This window comes from Globicephala melas, chromosome 19, assembly GCF_963455315.2.
Source record: "Globicephala melas chromosome 19, mGloMel1.2, whole genome shotgun sequence".
Classification (NCBI taxonomy): domain Eukaryota; kingdom Metazoa; phylum Chordata; class Mammalia; order Artiodactyla; family Delphinidae; genus Globicephala; species Globicephala melas.
The window spans coordinates 50311804-50327632 of record NC_083332.1 but is presented as its reverse complement, the minus strand read 5'-3'; the positions used below and the strand labels follow the sequence as shown (position 1 = coordinate 50327632).

General features: G+C 45.7%; 1 protein-coding gene across 2 annotated transcripts in view; it reads right to left on the bottom strand.

Moving 5' to 3' along the window:
* The window catches only part of ZNRF1 (zinc and ring finger 1), a 99552-nt gene that overhangs the window by 13576 nt on the left and 70147 nt on the right, over window positions 1-15829 (bottom strand). The window lies entirely within an intron of this gene.

Here is a 15829-nt window from a genome sequence, read left to right as displayed (position 1 = left end):
ATAGAATGAAATGTTTTTTTCCAAACCAAACATATCCATCATAAATGTGGAAACTCTTAGGTGACTCTGGCCATTGTGGGGTCAGAGTCAAAATGGCGAATTACAGTCTAGATACATCCTACCGCCTACTTCTTCATTAAAGGCAGGTAACATGTTGTTTTCTGATTACAGCCTCCAATTCCCATTTTTTCACTGGGGCTCACCCTTGTCATGCCCCTTGCTGAAGTTTATCAGAAGTCACTGACAGCTGATTTGAGTTTTATTTTCTTTTAGACCCTTTCCCCTTTCCCAAGGGGGTCCAGTGGGCAACGGGGACAGGGAGGCATCGATCTAATCAAGGCAACCAAATAATCTGTCTTTGAATAATAAGAGTTAAATTTAACATCCTTCCGCCTCCCAGCCCTCAAACCACTTGGCTGGATCACCTGTGGCAGGAATCCCTATAGTCCTGGGCACCTCCGTCCCTCATCCAGAGCATCTTTCCTCCTGTGGCTCGGGCAGCTGTCCTCCGAGAGTGTGCGAGCCACAGGCGGCCCTCCAGAGCGCTCCCAGATGCCACACATGCCTTGGCCATATGCCACCAAGAGTAACAGCTGTTTCACAACGATAGGCGACAGACCCTGCTGTTTTATTCCCGAGGAAGTTTGCTTATACACCCAGGGAGCTTCATCGGAACTGTATCAGTATTGGAGACTTTGGTTGAGAATCTTCTGAGCTGAACTCCATTAAGTAAACCTAGTCCTTTGATCTATTTTTTAATAAATTATTTTTTGACTTATTTTTATAGATAAATACAGATCCACTATTTTCAATTTCCCCCATTTTACTTTTATTAAAATTGCTTTCAGGGCTTCCCTGGTGGGGCAGTGGTTGGGAGTCCGCCTGCCGATGCAGGGGACACGGGTTCGTGCCCCGGTCCGGGAAGATCCCACATGCCGCGGAGCGGCTGGGCCCGTGAGCCATGGCCGCTGAGCCTGCACATCTGGAGCCTGTGCTCCGCAACAGGAGAGGCCACAGCAGTGAGAGGCCCGCGTACCGCAAAAAAAAAAAAAAAATTGCTTTCAAATGGGGAATTCCCTGGCGGTCCAGTGGTTAGGACTGTGTGCTTTCAATGCCGAGGGCCTGGGTTTGACCCCGGCTCGGGGAACTAAGATCCCACAAGCCGCACGTTGCAGTCAAAAACTAAAAAATAAAATAAAAATTACTTTAAAATGGATTACTTCTTTTCCATTCTACCAAAAAGATTGAAAAGTTATCTATTTACTTGTCCACATTGAATTTTAAACATCACAGCTGCTCCCTTTTGTGACCATAATCCCTACTTTCTCAGTCTGGAATTCCTAGGTCAAATACAGCACACTAAAATATTGTTGTGAAGATCAGACTCTTCTATTAATTTGCAGTCAAAATGTCCCACGCACAGTTTCACTGGATGCTGGTAATATCTATCAGCAATATTTACTATGAGGCGAGGGTTCATGTTGACTGTTAGCTGCTCCAGGAGAAGAGGAGTTCACACCTTCACCAGTGTCCTTCCCGAGGGGAGTCGCTCATTCTGTATGGAAAGCCCTCCACTCTGGCAGCTGGTGGTGCTCAGACAGGAAGCAAGCTGGCTCCCACGTTCCCGTGTAGGGCACAAGCACTTTGCTTGAAGTCTTCTCCAAACCCTCCTCTCTTCAGTGACAATGCTCTGAGCTACAGGACCAGACAGAAAATCCACAGTCCGGTTCACTCCAGGCAATGTGGACCTCAGACTCCGTGGCACTGTTCCCATTCCTCCAACCCCTTTCCTCAAAGAGCTTTAGCATCTAAGTGTCTTGGCTAAAAATTCTTGGAAGTGCTACCATCCCAAGGACTCTGGCCAAGCTTTGAGAAAGGGCTGTATTTTCTGATCTCTGGATGCTTTTGAATCCATTAATGACAAAACCAGAAGACAGAAAAGAAACGTGATGGGGGAGGGTCCATCCCCAGTTTCCTGGCACAGGTGAGTAATGAACTCGAGTCTGGTAGAATGAGGATGCTCTTCACATCTAACCTAAGTCCCTCTGTACCCTTGAATCTACCCTCATGGCTGTGCCCTGCAAATAAACCAATACTTAAATAACACTCCATAGAATGACCAGCCATTGGGAGATTTGTTCACCCTTTTTTCTGACTCAAAAGACCAAGGTTGGGTCTTCCCTGGCGGTCCAGTGGTTAAGACTCCGCACTTCCAGTGCAAGGGGCACGGGTTCGATCCCTGGTCGGGGAATTGAGATCCCAACATGCTGTGTGGTGAGGCCAAAAAAATAAAAATAAAAAATTTATTAAAAAAATGTTTTAAAAAGACCAAGGTTTTGCAACCCTTTGACTACAGGATGCTTCCACTTTAAACTTGCTAAGTTAGCACGCTGTCTGCGGGCTGAGGGCTCAGGGCTGCAGGCAGGCCAGGATGGACGTGCTCCTGACAGGTCCTCTAACACTATGTCCTGATGCAGCCACTGGGAGGTGGTAAAGTGATTTCTTACTAAAGAAAAGCCCTTCACCTTGTACATTTACTCACTTTTCTGATAACTCAGAACAGAGTCATTGTTGTTGCTACAATAGCATCATTCAAACCCTCACATCCCAACGTGATTCCTTGAGTACAGGAGAGGGGTCGAGTTACAGCTACGGTGCTGGGAAGAAGGCCACCCCACAAGAAGGTCTAGGAAGGAATGTCACCCGATGTTTATGTCCTAGGAAAAAACAAGTTGAGACTCACAGGTTTAGACCAATCCTCTCACTGTACAGATAAAGAAAGAGACACCAGTGAGGCCATCAGTCAAACAATTTAGGGGCGGAGCTGAGACCAGAATCAGATTTCTTAGCTCCCAATCTAAAGTCCTTGCCATTAGGGAAGAAAAAGCTGACCGCAGGTGTGATATTGTGATTTATAGTCAGAAGTATACATTTGGTCTTTGTCCGGTTTCTGGCATAGAGCTCCTAAAACCCTTGGAATTCCCTAAGACCAATTATATTTGGTTTTCTGTCATCACTTCCTGAAATAGCTCCCCAGAGCCAAAGGTGAAAGGATGAAAAGGAGTGTCTTGTTATTCATAACCAGCCCCTTTCAACCACACCAGAGTTTATGTTAATGAGGTGACTTCTGGAAAGCCCTAGTTAACCTACGGATGGGGGCTGGTTGCCAAGGGAACCAACCCTGTGATTAGAGGACTGGAACTTTCAGCCCCACCTCTGGATCAATCACCAATGGCTAATGGTTGAATCAATCATGCCTATGTAATGGAGCCCCCATAAAACTCCAAAAGGACAGGGTCTGGAGAGCTCCCGCGCCGGTGCACACATGGAGATCTGAGGAGAGTGGTGTGCCTGGAGACAGTGTTGGCCCTGTGCCCTTTCCCCACACCTTGCCCTGTGCTTCTCTCCCCTTGGGCTGTTCCTCAGTTACATCCTTTTATAATAAACCATTGATCTGGTAAGTAAAATGTTTCTCTGAGTTCTGGGAGCCACTCTAGCATATTAAACAAATGTAGGGGGGGGCATGGGAACCTCCAATCAATAGACAGTTGGGCAGAAGCAGAGGTGACAACCCGGGCTTGTGATTGGCATCTGAAGTAGGGGCAGTCTTGTGGGACTGAGCCCTTGACCTGTGGGATCTGATGCTATCTCCAGGTAGATGCTATCAGAATTAAGCTAATTGCTTGGTGGTGTTGGGAAACACATCTCAGAACAGGGTTTTAAAAAAGAGGTGGGCTGGGAAATATTATGTCTTGCAGGAAGCACCACTATAGTAGGTAGAGACCTATATTCTAATGAAAGCAGGGTCATTACCACTTGCATCACCTAACTCTGCATGTGTGTGTGTGTGTGTGTGTGTGTGTGTGTGTGTGTGTGTGTGTGTGTGTGTGTGTGTGTGTGTGTGTGTGTAAGGCTCAAAAAAATAACTCAGGGTCTGTCATGAGTGGGAAAGACCAAGATAACCTGGCTTTTCCAGCCTCAAGACCTTGGCAAGTTATCTACTCTCCCTGGACCTCAGTTCTTCATCTGAAAAAGAGACATTTACCTCCCTTTTGAGGATCAAATGAGATGAGAACCTGAAAGCACACTAAAAAGAAGCTAAACAAATGAACAGTGGTATCATCATCATCAAGCCAGGCAGTGCTTGACGAGGAGGAAGGAACAGGCTGGAGAAGGGATTTGGGGGGTGGGCTGAGAGATGGGGGTGACGGACCAGCAGGGCACATTGGCCACAGGTCATGCAAAAGTGTGCTGGGGGTGGCCAGCGGCCATCACTGCTGGTCGCATCTCTTCAGAGCACAGAACTTTGGAGCACTGTGTGTGGCACTTTCTGTATAGCTGACGTGGCACTGAACACACTGAGGTCCCGCCCACTTGTGCACATGATGATAAATAACAGCTTGCATTTACGTTGCTATGGGAAGCCACTGGGCTTTACGTGTCTTCTCATTTGCCTGAATATGAGGTAGGTACTAACGTTAACTCTGTTTTGCAGAAGAGGACACCAAGGTAGGTCACTTGCCCAAGGTAACGCAGCCAGAGCACCAGAGCTGGCACACAACCAGGAAGTCTGACCACCCAGTGTGCACCATGTTCCCTGGGCTGTGGGACAGGCTGACTGGTACAGAAGGAGGAGACACATGGCAAAAAGGATGTGAGGGCTTCTCTGGTGGCGCAGTGGTTAAGGATCCGCCTGACAACGCAGGGGACACGGGTTCAATCCCTGGTCCGGGAAGATCCCACATGCCGTGGAGCAACTAAGCCCGTGCGCCACAACGACTGAGCCTGCGCTCTAGAGCCCACGAGCCACAACTACTGAGCCCATGAGCCACAACTACTGAAGCCCACGAGCCTAGAGCTTGTGCTCTGCAACAAGAGAAGTCAGCGCAATGAGAAGCCTGCACACTGCAATGAAGAGTAGCCCCCGCTCGTCGCAACTAGAGAAAGCCCGTGCATAGCAACGAAGACCCAACACAAATTTTTATAAATTTATAAAAATTTATTTTTATAAATAAATTACAAAAAAAAAAGAATGCAAAATGCTGCAAAGACACAAGGTAGCACCAAATATTCACCTCAAACCTTCCACATCACTCCAGCAATTTCTCCTGAAGCACCCATGGTCCTGGATAATCTCATAACCTGTAACAAAACTGATAATTTTTTCCCGGGAATTCTGTTAATATGGAAGGACAGAGCTCTGCTTTCCATTCGGGCACTGAGCCTATAGCATTGGTTCTAAGACACTGAGTTTGCAAATTACCTTTTAAATGGAAAATAAAGGGCAAAAGGTAAGAGGGATGGAAAAATATGGAGAGCCTCGGGGCGGGGGGGTGGGGAAACTAGTGTCCCCACCTTCTTTCCCAAGAGGTCATCCAATGATCAAAATGGATGTTACCACTCTCCCACCCCAATCTTTTCTCATAACTGTCCAGTCACGATTCAGCATCAATAGCCCTATGTAATAATAAATACTATGATGTTTACGAGCCATCTGAAGGTTAAAAGAATTCTAGGAAATTTTGATACCATTTTGGAAAAAAGTCCCAACTGAATTAAAATCAGCCCCGCAAACAAAGACCAAACAACGGTCCCCAAAGTCATCCGATCAACACGATTTCTGTCAATTTTCATGAGACCTCATCAGCACTCAGAAAACACGGGTAAGAGATGCTTCGTGAGAAAGCAAGCTACAGGTGGAGTTCTCAGGACACTCTCCAACTGCGCTGAGACTAGACTCTACCCATCATGCCCTGGAAGCCAGGCGAGCAGACAGCACGTGCGCCCAGCTGCCTTCCTCTCTCCCGCCTAACCTCTTTTCAGAGGCAGCCCTGCCCGCATTCTGTCCTTAACATCTGACAGCGTGAAGGGAGGTGTCGGCTAGCTCAGGCTTGCCAGCCAAGTCTGACACCGGTTCCCCTAAGCCTTTGCTCCCACCAGGCTGTGGCAGAGACAGGGAACTCACCCGGTTCCTAGTCCTTTTCTGCCAGCCTCTCAAAATGAGGGAGGAATGAATGACAGAGCACCGAGGGGGAATTTGTCTACAATCTCCCAATTCTGTGCTGGGTGGGCTCTAACAAGCAAATGCTGCTGCAGGATCCCCCCACCCCCAATCAATGAGAGAGAGAGATCCTAATGGAGACCTCATCTTCTTTCTTCCTCTCATCATCAGATCAGCCCAAGGTTATGCAGAGAGGTGATCAGCCAGAGCCCAGTTGCTTCCTGTCTTTCAACAAGCGTCTGGCTTAAGTGGGGGAATCCTTGCCATTCGACCGGCTGGACCAGAAACCGAATCTCCCGAGAAAAGACAAGCCTGCACCTGGTGCAGGGCCTTAACCCTGTTACCACCGGGCCAAAGGGAGGTGGTGTCAGGCAAGTGAACCAAGAGTGACCCAGGAATGCACACATGGCCATGTGCATCCAGCGTCTTCCTGGGTCAGGTTAACTGGGCCCCTTGGACTTCACCCAGGTGCTTCCATTTGACTGAGAGAGCAACTGAGGAAAGGTCGGGGCAAGCGGCTCAAGTTACAACAATTCTCTCAAGCCTCTACAGAATTTATCATGCAATACAAAGTTTTTCTCATTTTCCAAAACGGCAACCTTCTCCTTTAAGACCTGATTCTTGGGCAGGCAGGACATGTGCTCTACACGTTGCCCCAGTTCCCTCTCAGACCCTCCCTCCTATGCTGATGCGCTATTTTAGCCCTGCCCCAGTTCTGCCTGTCTCTGGGATCACCTAAAGGGAGAAGAATCAAAAGGAGCAACCAGGGTAAAGGAAGCCACGCTATGCAGGCAGGCCCTATGTCTGGGTGAGGGGCTGATGTAACTTCTCTCACCTAGGGGCGCAGGCAGTCCCACCCCCATACTCCATCCCTACCATCCAGTTCCTAGTTTCCAGTGTAGACTTTTTCCTCTCACATCCTTGTGGTGCTTTGAGACTTGACTAAATGAATTTTATTAAATGGGATTTATTACAAATAAAAGGTCAAGGGTAATACCAGATGGCTTTCTTTTACAATTCTGTACCGAATGTGTCCCCAAGAGCAGAGGCTGTATCACATTCTACACACACACACACACACACACACACACACTCTCTCTCTCTCTCCCTCTATCAAAGAAATAACTGGAAACCAATGCACAATTTATCAGTTGCTGATGTCTGGTTCAGTCTCTCCCGGAAAACATTCTGGACTAGGGACAGGCCCACCAGTTCTGACTGTTGCTTCTTTCAACACCTCTCTTCTGGACTCAGCCTCTAGATTCCATTCTAGGGTCTGGGGCTCACCTGTTGCCCCAGAAGCCAATAAAATTCGCATAAGCAGGTATGAGGAGAGAGCCACACTGATACTTAAAATCAATTTAATACATTAGTGTGTGTGTGTGTCTGTGTGTGTATTTAACTTATCTGTTGTGTTGGTCAACTTTATGTGTCAACTTGACTGGGTCATGGTGTGTGCAGATACTTGGTTAAACATTATATCTGGGTGTGTCTGTCAGGGTGTTTCTGGATGAGATTAACATTTGAATCAGTAGACTGAGTAAAGCACATTGCCCTCCCTAGTAATGGCATCATCCAATCTGTGGAAGACCTGAAGAGAATAAAAAGGCAGAGGAAGGGAGATTTTGAGCTCTCTGCCTGTTTGTTTGGGGACACTGGTATTCTCCTGCCCTTGGACTGGGCTGTATACCATAGGTTTTCTCCTGGTTCTCAGGCCTTCAGACTCAGGCTGGAACTAAAGCTGGTGGGCTTTCCTGGGTCTTCCGCTTGCAGACAGCAGATCACAGGACTTCTTGCTACCATAATTGCATGAGTCAATTCCTTATAATACCAATAAATCTCTTTATCTATATCTCCTATTGGTTCTGTTTCTCTGGAGAACTTTAATACATTTGTTTATTAAAATGCCAAACATTAAAATTTAAAAGATTGACAACAACAATGTTGGTGAGGGTGTGGACCAACTGGAACTCTCATATTGTTGGAGGGAGTGTAAAAAGACACAAGCACTTTGGGAAAAGGTCTGGTAGTTCCTTGTAAGACAAAACACACACCTAGCCTAACCCAAGAATTCCCATCTAAATATTACCTAAAAGAAACGAAAACATATGTCTACAAATAGATATTTATCAGAATGTTCATCACAGCCTTATTCTTAACAAGAAAACCCAGGAACAACCCAATTGATCATCAACGGAATGGATAAATAAACTGTGGTATAATCATGGAATGCAATAGAACACTACTCAGCAATAAAAAGCATGAACTACCGATACATGGAACATGGATGAATATTAAAAACACGCTGAGTGAAGGGCATGAAAGAGCACATATAATTAGAATTGTACAAAGTTCTAGAACAGGGAAAGCTAACCTCTGGTGGAACAAATCAGACCAGTGGCTGTCTCTAGGGGGTAGCAGTTGGGGCAGAGATTGATTGAAAAAGGGTTCAGAGAACCTTTTGGCAGGATGAAAACGTTCTGTGTCATGAGGAGGGTTTGGGTTACACACATGCATGCATTTGTCAAAATTCAGTGAATGTACACTTAAGATTTGAGATTTCATTGCTTGTAAATTTTACCAATGAGAAAAAAGGTGTAAACAAATACTGAACTATAGTTAACGACAGGCTGAATGAAGCATTTAGAGGGAGGTGTACTAATGTCTGCATTAGAACAAAATGCATCAAAAAGTAAGATGCATAAGTTAAACTTCTTTCCACTTTTCTGTATGTTTGAAATTTTCATAATAAAACACTGGAAAAGGTGTCATTTGATAATTTACTTTTTCCTTTCTGATTTTGGATGTGTTTTATCTCTTTTCTTGCCTAATTGCTATGGCTAGGACTTCCAATACTATGTTAGATAAAAGTCTGTCTGGGTATAGGATTCTTGAGTTGCCTTCCTTTTTTCCTCAGTGGTTTGTAGATAAAATTCTACCACCTTTCAGCTTCTTGGTGTTGCAAATAGAAAATCTGATGCCAGTGTGGTTCTTTTTCCTTTGTAAATAATGTGTTCCTTTGGCCTGAAAGCTTGGAAGACTTTTCTTTGCATCCTAAAGTTAAGAAATTTTACTAGGATACACTTAGATGTATTTTACTTATTTCCCCTAGTGGTAAGTCAGGAGTGCCGTTCAGCAAATATTTCTAGCTTTCCTCCTTCCATCTATAGGGGAGGACCATACTTCCTTCCCTTTGAAGTTAAAAGTGGAGTTGTGATTTGCGTTGGCCAATGAAATAGGAGCAGAAGTGATCTGTGCACTTCCAAGCCAACTTTAAGTACTAGTTCATGATTTACCATGTTGAGACGAAGCCTCTATCACCTTTTGTTCCTGAATAACAACAATGAGCAGAGCCCCCTCCTCCCAGACCTATACTGGCTACTGCATTATGGGGGAAAAATAAACTTGTTGAGTTAAACTACTAAGGTTATGGACTGTTTGCTATTACATTTTAACCTAGTCCTAGCCTGTCCTGACTGATATGCCCTTCCTTTACCTTTTTCTCCTTTTAGCACTCCTATTACTGGTATGTCAAGTGTCTTGGTTCCATCTTCTGGGTCTCTTGCCTCCTCTTCCATAACTTCTCTGTCTTAGCATTTGCTCAGAAACTCAGCCTTTCTGACTCCTCTGAGCCCCACCTGCCCCTGCTTGCTGAAAGAGGTCAATGGTTGGCATCAGAATCAAAGAGATGAGACATGCGTTCTGGTCACACCTTCCCAGAATCCTCTCTGCCTGGATATCCATATTTCCCTCTTTTAAATACACATTCTCTTTGTATCAGCAACAATCCACACACCTGTCATTTTCAACGTCTATGCATTCTATAGTGATAATATATTGTGCTTAGCTATTTTCTTCTGTGGGTGTTTAGATTCCCAATTTTTGCCTACTATAAAGATTCTCTCAGTAGTGATCTCTATTCTCTACTCTAAGCATGGTAGATTCCACTCCCAACAAGATTCTCTCAGTAGTGATCTCTATTCTCTACTCTAAGCATGGTAGATTCCACTCCCAACATATTTTTGCTGTTTCTGAATTGTAGGCTGACTGGTTTGGAAGAAAGAAAATTATATTAGGAGTCAGAAGAAACAGGCTCTCCCAATCACTAAGTCAGGTGGCCTTGTACAAGCTCCTCAGCAATATTTGCATAGTGTCCTGCCTACTGTCCAATATAGTTCTAAAACCCAACCAAAGGTGGATGTGTGAGTGCTCTGTGCAGAGCAAAGCCATGTGAAATGTGATGTGGCCATTTTACTTGGCTGCATCCAGTGCAACTTGAATATACTGAGGCTTGCTGGTAAATCTGGCTATTTGAGGAAATTCACAAATTCTTCAGGCAAAGAACTGCAAAATGAGCTGACACTACACAATGTATTTTGTGGACTCTAAGATGCCATCAATTTTAACAGGCACCAGTATGACGCTCCGAGAGAGAGAAAAAAGCTGTCAATTATAATTTGAACATGTGATTATATGACACATCCTGATTTTAAAGTTAAATTGTGTTTAGTTGTTAAACTGTGACATGGACGTGCCTTAGAATCAATGAATATATGAAAAACACATATGTAAATATTTTAAAAATATACAGACTGAATCCCAGTCACATACTCAATACGTCTGTCCTGTTCATTTACTACAAAGGAGAACAGGCTCAATGACGTATCTACAGTGGGAACAAAGGGAAGAGCTGCAGGCTGTGCACATGGACGTGTGCCTGGTGACTTCAAACCCACCTGCTGCCACGGCAAGTCTGGGCTGCGCTCCTGCCAGGTGGAGCCCAACACCAGCATTCCAGCCAAGAGAAGAATGGGCAAAGCGTTTGCCAGGAGCAGGAACTACAGCTACTAATTGGTCTTGTTCCCTTTGACCCTCTAACCCATTTCTTCCAGAGAGAGGCCCTGGAAGGACTGTTTAGGAGAGGGATTATGGGGAGGGGGGCAAGTAGGGACATGATAGTCTGATGATCTGGGCCTGAGCAGGTACAAACACAAAAAAGATGAAAGTCGCAGTGTGAGAGTGATCAAGTTCCCAGCTCCTGAACAGGAAACATGAATGTCAAATGATAATCCCTTGTCACATGGCCTACCATGCTTGGGCAAGCTTAGGGGCATCCAATCATGACTCAAAAAGTGTGGATGTGGTTTCCAGATGAACATCTGGCTTTTATTTTAGAGATGTCTTAATTAAAGGATAGACTATATGTTAAAAGAGCAAGATGGTCTAGTATCCAAAGGGCAAGCCAGAATTTCTTCAAATGCTTAAATATTAGGGATTACCTAAAGCCAGGCAATAGGATAGACAAGTCTGGCCAGGAAATGTCTAGTTACTTAGCTGGATACCATGCTTTCCTCTCAATGGCCATCCCTCCTTCATTCCAATCCTCAACACACCCATGCCCCCTGGATCCAACACCCACAGCCGCTGCTGGAGGGGGCTTTCTGGTGTTTGGGCAATGCCAGAGCACATCTTAGGAGTAGGCAGAATTCCCCAGCCTTTTCTTCACAAACTCAACAGCACTGAGTGGGGCCAAGGACCACCTTCCCTCAAAAAAGACAAAGTGAACGTAAACACCTGGGTTTTAGGCAAAGAAGGCAGTTATCTCCCCCAGCGGAGGTGGACTGCCTCCACGTTAACTACAGAAAAGGAGCCTCACTTCTCTCGATTCTAGAGGGGCATGCGGTCTGCGCAAGACACCAGTCATGCAGGTCTAGCCTCACTCACAATAGTTGCCCTCAGCAGACTTTCCCAGAGAAACAGGCCTATGCTGGGAATTGCCCTATTGCTGGCCTATATCTTTTCCAAGTCCTGGGGCCTTTTTTTTTTAACATTTTAATTTTATTGAAATATAGTTGATTTACAATGTTGTGTTAGTTTCAGGTGTACAGCAAAATGATTGTTATACATATACATATATTCATTCTTTTTCAGATTCTTTTCTCGGGAATTCCCTGGTGGCGCAGTGGTTAAGAATCCGCCTGCCACTGCAGGGGACATGGGTTCGACCCCTGGTCCGGGATGATCCCACATGCCACAGAGCAACTAAGCCCACGCGCCACAGCTACTGAGCCCGCGCGCCACAACTACTGAAGCCCGTGCGCCTAGAGCCCGTGCTCCACAACAAGAGAAGCCACTGCAATGAGAAGCCCACACGCTGCAACAAAGAGCACCCCCGCTCGCCACAACTAGAGAAAGCCGTGCACAGCAACGAAGACCCAACGCAGCCAAAAAAAAAAAAAAAATTGGCTACATTAAGAATTTAAAAAAAAAGAAGATTCATTTCTCATATAGGTTATCACAGAATACCAGGTAGAGTTCCCTGTGCTATAAGTCGTGGGGTCTTTGTTGATATACTTAAATTTTCCAACCTTCAAGTAACTTTTTTTTTTTTATGGTGTGTTTGTTTGGAGGTGGAGGTGGAGGAGAAAAGGAGATTTAGGAAAGGGAAAAGGACAAAAAAGGAAAGTTTCACACACAATCCATACAGGACCAAGAGTTTATTTCTGGGTTCCTGAAGGCATTGTCCATCCCCATGCCCATATATATGCCTGATAGAGATTTTTCACTGACAAGAAGGAAAACACTTGAACACACTATTAGATCATGTTCAGCCAGTATCTGACTCACCAGGTGCATGGACATGACACACATCTAAGTGACTGCTCATACTAAAAAATGCCATTTTCCTAGCACTGCAGAACTTGCACCTGTTCATGCCGACAGCCCTGGCCTTCGTGTCACCGGAGGTCTGCTAGAAGGCTCCACCACAGCTCCCAATATAATCTCAGGATGCAGAACACGTGCTGCTGTATTCACTCCATAAAAACTATCAGCTCTGGCTTGGGCCCTGGCATGCAGCAACACTGCAGGCTGAGCTTGGTTATGTTATTTAGCAAAATGAACACTGGCTGGCTTCTTGCCTGGACCTAGACCTGGTCCTTTCTCAGCAGGGCATCCTCTGGAGGAAGGAACTCAGAGGATACGGTCCTGTCGGCCCCAACTGTGCTTTGAAATGGCACCTAGGGCTTCCCTGGTGGCACAGTGGTTGAGAGTCCGCCTGCCGATGCAGGGGACAGGGGTTCGTGCCCCGGTCCGGGAAGATCCCACATGCCACGGAGCGGCTGGGCCCGAGAACCATGGCCGCTGAGCCTGTGCGTCCAGAGCGCTCTGCAACGGGAGAGGCCACAACAGTGAGAGGCCCGCATACCACAAAAAAAAAAAAAAAAAAAGACACCTAAAGAGGCAGAAGCCAAGAGAATAGAATGGAGTTGTTCTGAGAGCTCAAGAGCAGTGGAGTGATCAATCCTATGAAAGAGAACTGTCAGGGTAAGAGAAGACCTTCATGCTTCAGTGTTTGCTTTTCTGTCATCCACAGCTTTGAGTACCACAGTGAAAGAGACGGGGAGACCCTAGAGAGCTATGAGGTACTGACCAGTGAGTTTAAAAAGTATTTCCCGTGGACCCTCCAGACACAAAGCATGGGCAAGAAGGGTCATCGATTCTAAGCTCCCTGAAACAGTGAATGACTTCTATCAAGACATGGAAAGTGCGCTATTATACTAGACTGGTTCAGACTACTTGGGAGCCTGGGAGACAAAAATGGGAGCGGGGGATGCAGGGGAGCAAGGAGGGCAGAGGAAGAGATTCCAACGTGGTAGCAAGAACGCGGCACTACCTCCTAAATCTTTACTCCTAATAGTTCCAAGGTTAAAAAAAGTCTGGGATCTCCTAATGATACATTGGCTGGCTGGCTGGCAAGCAAAATATTAGTAATATGCTGTTAACATGAAAACCAAGTACATGTTAGTGGACAAAATAGTAAGCCACTAAGCAGTCTCTGTCTTGGACCTTACACATGTATGTTTATGGGGAATGGGAAGGCCACGCCAACTGGGAATTAAATTCTTTCTTCACTTTGCTATTTTGCCTCGATAACTATGTTTACATAGGTTTTGACATTCCCTTATTTTGTCAAGTCAGCACATCGACTTCCCCAAATATTGGTGTCAAGAACCTAAATATTGACAAGTGCCACGAACTGAAATCTATGGAAGACAGGAGAACTAAAACACAAGCAGCCAAACAGAATGGAATGAGGTGGACAGGAGTCAGAAGTTCAGCATTCAAGCCATGAATTCTGGGGCCAAGGGGAACTGGCCTAACCTCTCTGACCTTGCACTTTCTCCTGTAAAACAGGAATAATTTTACCAACCTAGCCACTAAATGAGAACATACGTGTAAAGAGCTATAGAAATGTCTGGTTAGCAGAATAATGGTCCCCCAAAGGTGCCCACATCCTAATCCCTGGAAGCTGCAAATGTTATCTTGTATGGTGAAAAGGGCTTTGCAGATGTGATAAATTACGGATTTTAAAATGGGAGACTATCCTGGATCACTGAGGTGGGCCCAGTGGAATCACAAGGCCCTTTATAAGGGAAAGGAGACAGAGCCAGGGAAGCAGATGTCAGAGAGCGATTTGAAAATGCTGGCTGCCGGCTTTGAAGACGGATGAAGGGGCCATGAACCAAGGAAAGCCGGCGGCCTCTAGGAGCTGGAAAAGGCAAGGGAGTGGGTCCTCCTCTGGAACCTCCACAAGAAATGCAATCCTGGCAACACCTTGACCATTTCAGAATTTCACCTCCAAAAACGTAAGAGAATAAATTTGTGTTGTGATAATTTGTTACACCAGTAACAGGAAACCAATGCAAAATATAATAGGAGATGTGGTTATTTTCCTGAAGGATCAACTTTTGTTGTTGTTGTTGGCTGTACTGGGTCTTCGTTGCTGCGAGTGGGGGCTACTCTTCGTTGCGGTGCGCGGGCTTCTCATTGCGGTGGCTTCTCTTGTTGCGGGGAACGGGCTCTAGGTGTGCAGGCTTCAGTAGTTGTGGCACGTGGGCTCAATAGTTGTGGCTCGCAGGTTTAAGAGCACAGGCTCAGTAGTTGTGGTGCACGGGCTTAGCTGCTCCGTGGCATGTGGGATCTTCCCGGACCAGGGCTCGAACCCATGTCCCCTGCATTAGCAGGCGGATCCTTAACCACTGCACCTCCAGGGAAGCCCCAAGGATCAACTTTGTAAAGGCGGAAGTTACTGGGGTTCCTGGCTCTACCGAAAATTACCGAAGCGTGGCATCCTCTCTTGTGCATCACTGACAAGTGTACAGCTACGTATGTGCCACACTCAAGGAGGATGAGCAACTAAGTGAGTCAGTCTGCCTGTTCACTCATTTTTATTCCAGTTATTATTAAGTGGTAAGGAAACAAGCCAAGACATTAAATATAATTTCTCCCCTCAAGGAACTGATGATCTAGAGAAGAAGAGAGAAGACAAGGCCTCAGGGCTCTCATTTTTTCCACCATTTTCAGAGCCTTAAGTGACTGATGGTGTAGGGAATGTATCCGACACGCAGCCTCATGACTGGACGCTCCTGGAACAGACGTCAGAGGATCCATCAGCCTCCTGAAATAACATGCCAGGTTCTGCTGATAGCTGTGTTTTTCTCAAGAATGAATCTGTAGATTCAGATTTAAAACCCAAAAGTTCAGAACCATTTGGAAAACAAGAGGAAGATTGTAAATAGAAGATGAAAGCATGTTAAAACAGATATTTGAGGACAGTCCGAACATTTGTGACTTACTTTTAGCCTGGAGAAGAGGGAACTCCAAGGGAAACAGGAAACTGAACCAGGGCCTCCCCTCCCTCATGATCAGGGCTACTTAATATTTGCTAAAGCATACCAGAGGGCCGTTTACAACAAGTTCCATTAGATGCATTTTCCCTCTCTACTGAGTCAGCATACATGCAGTGGTCCCCATCTTCTACAATAC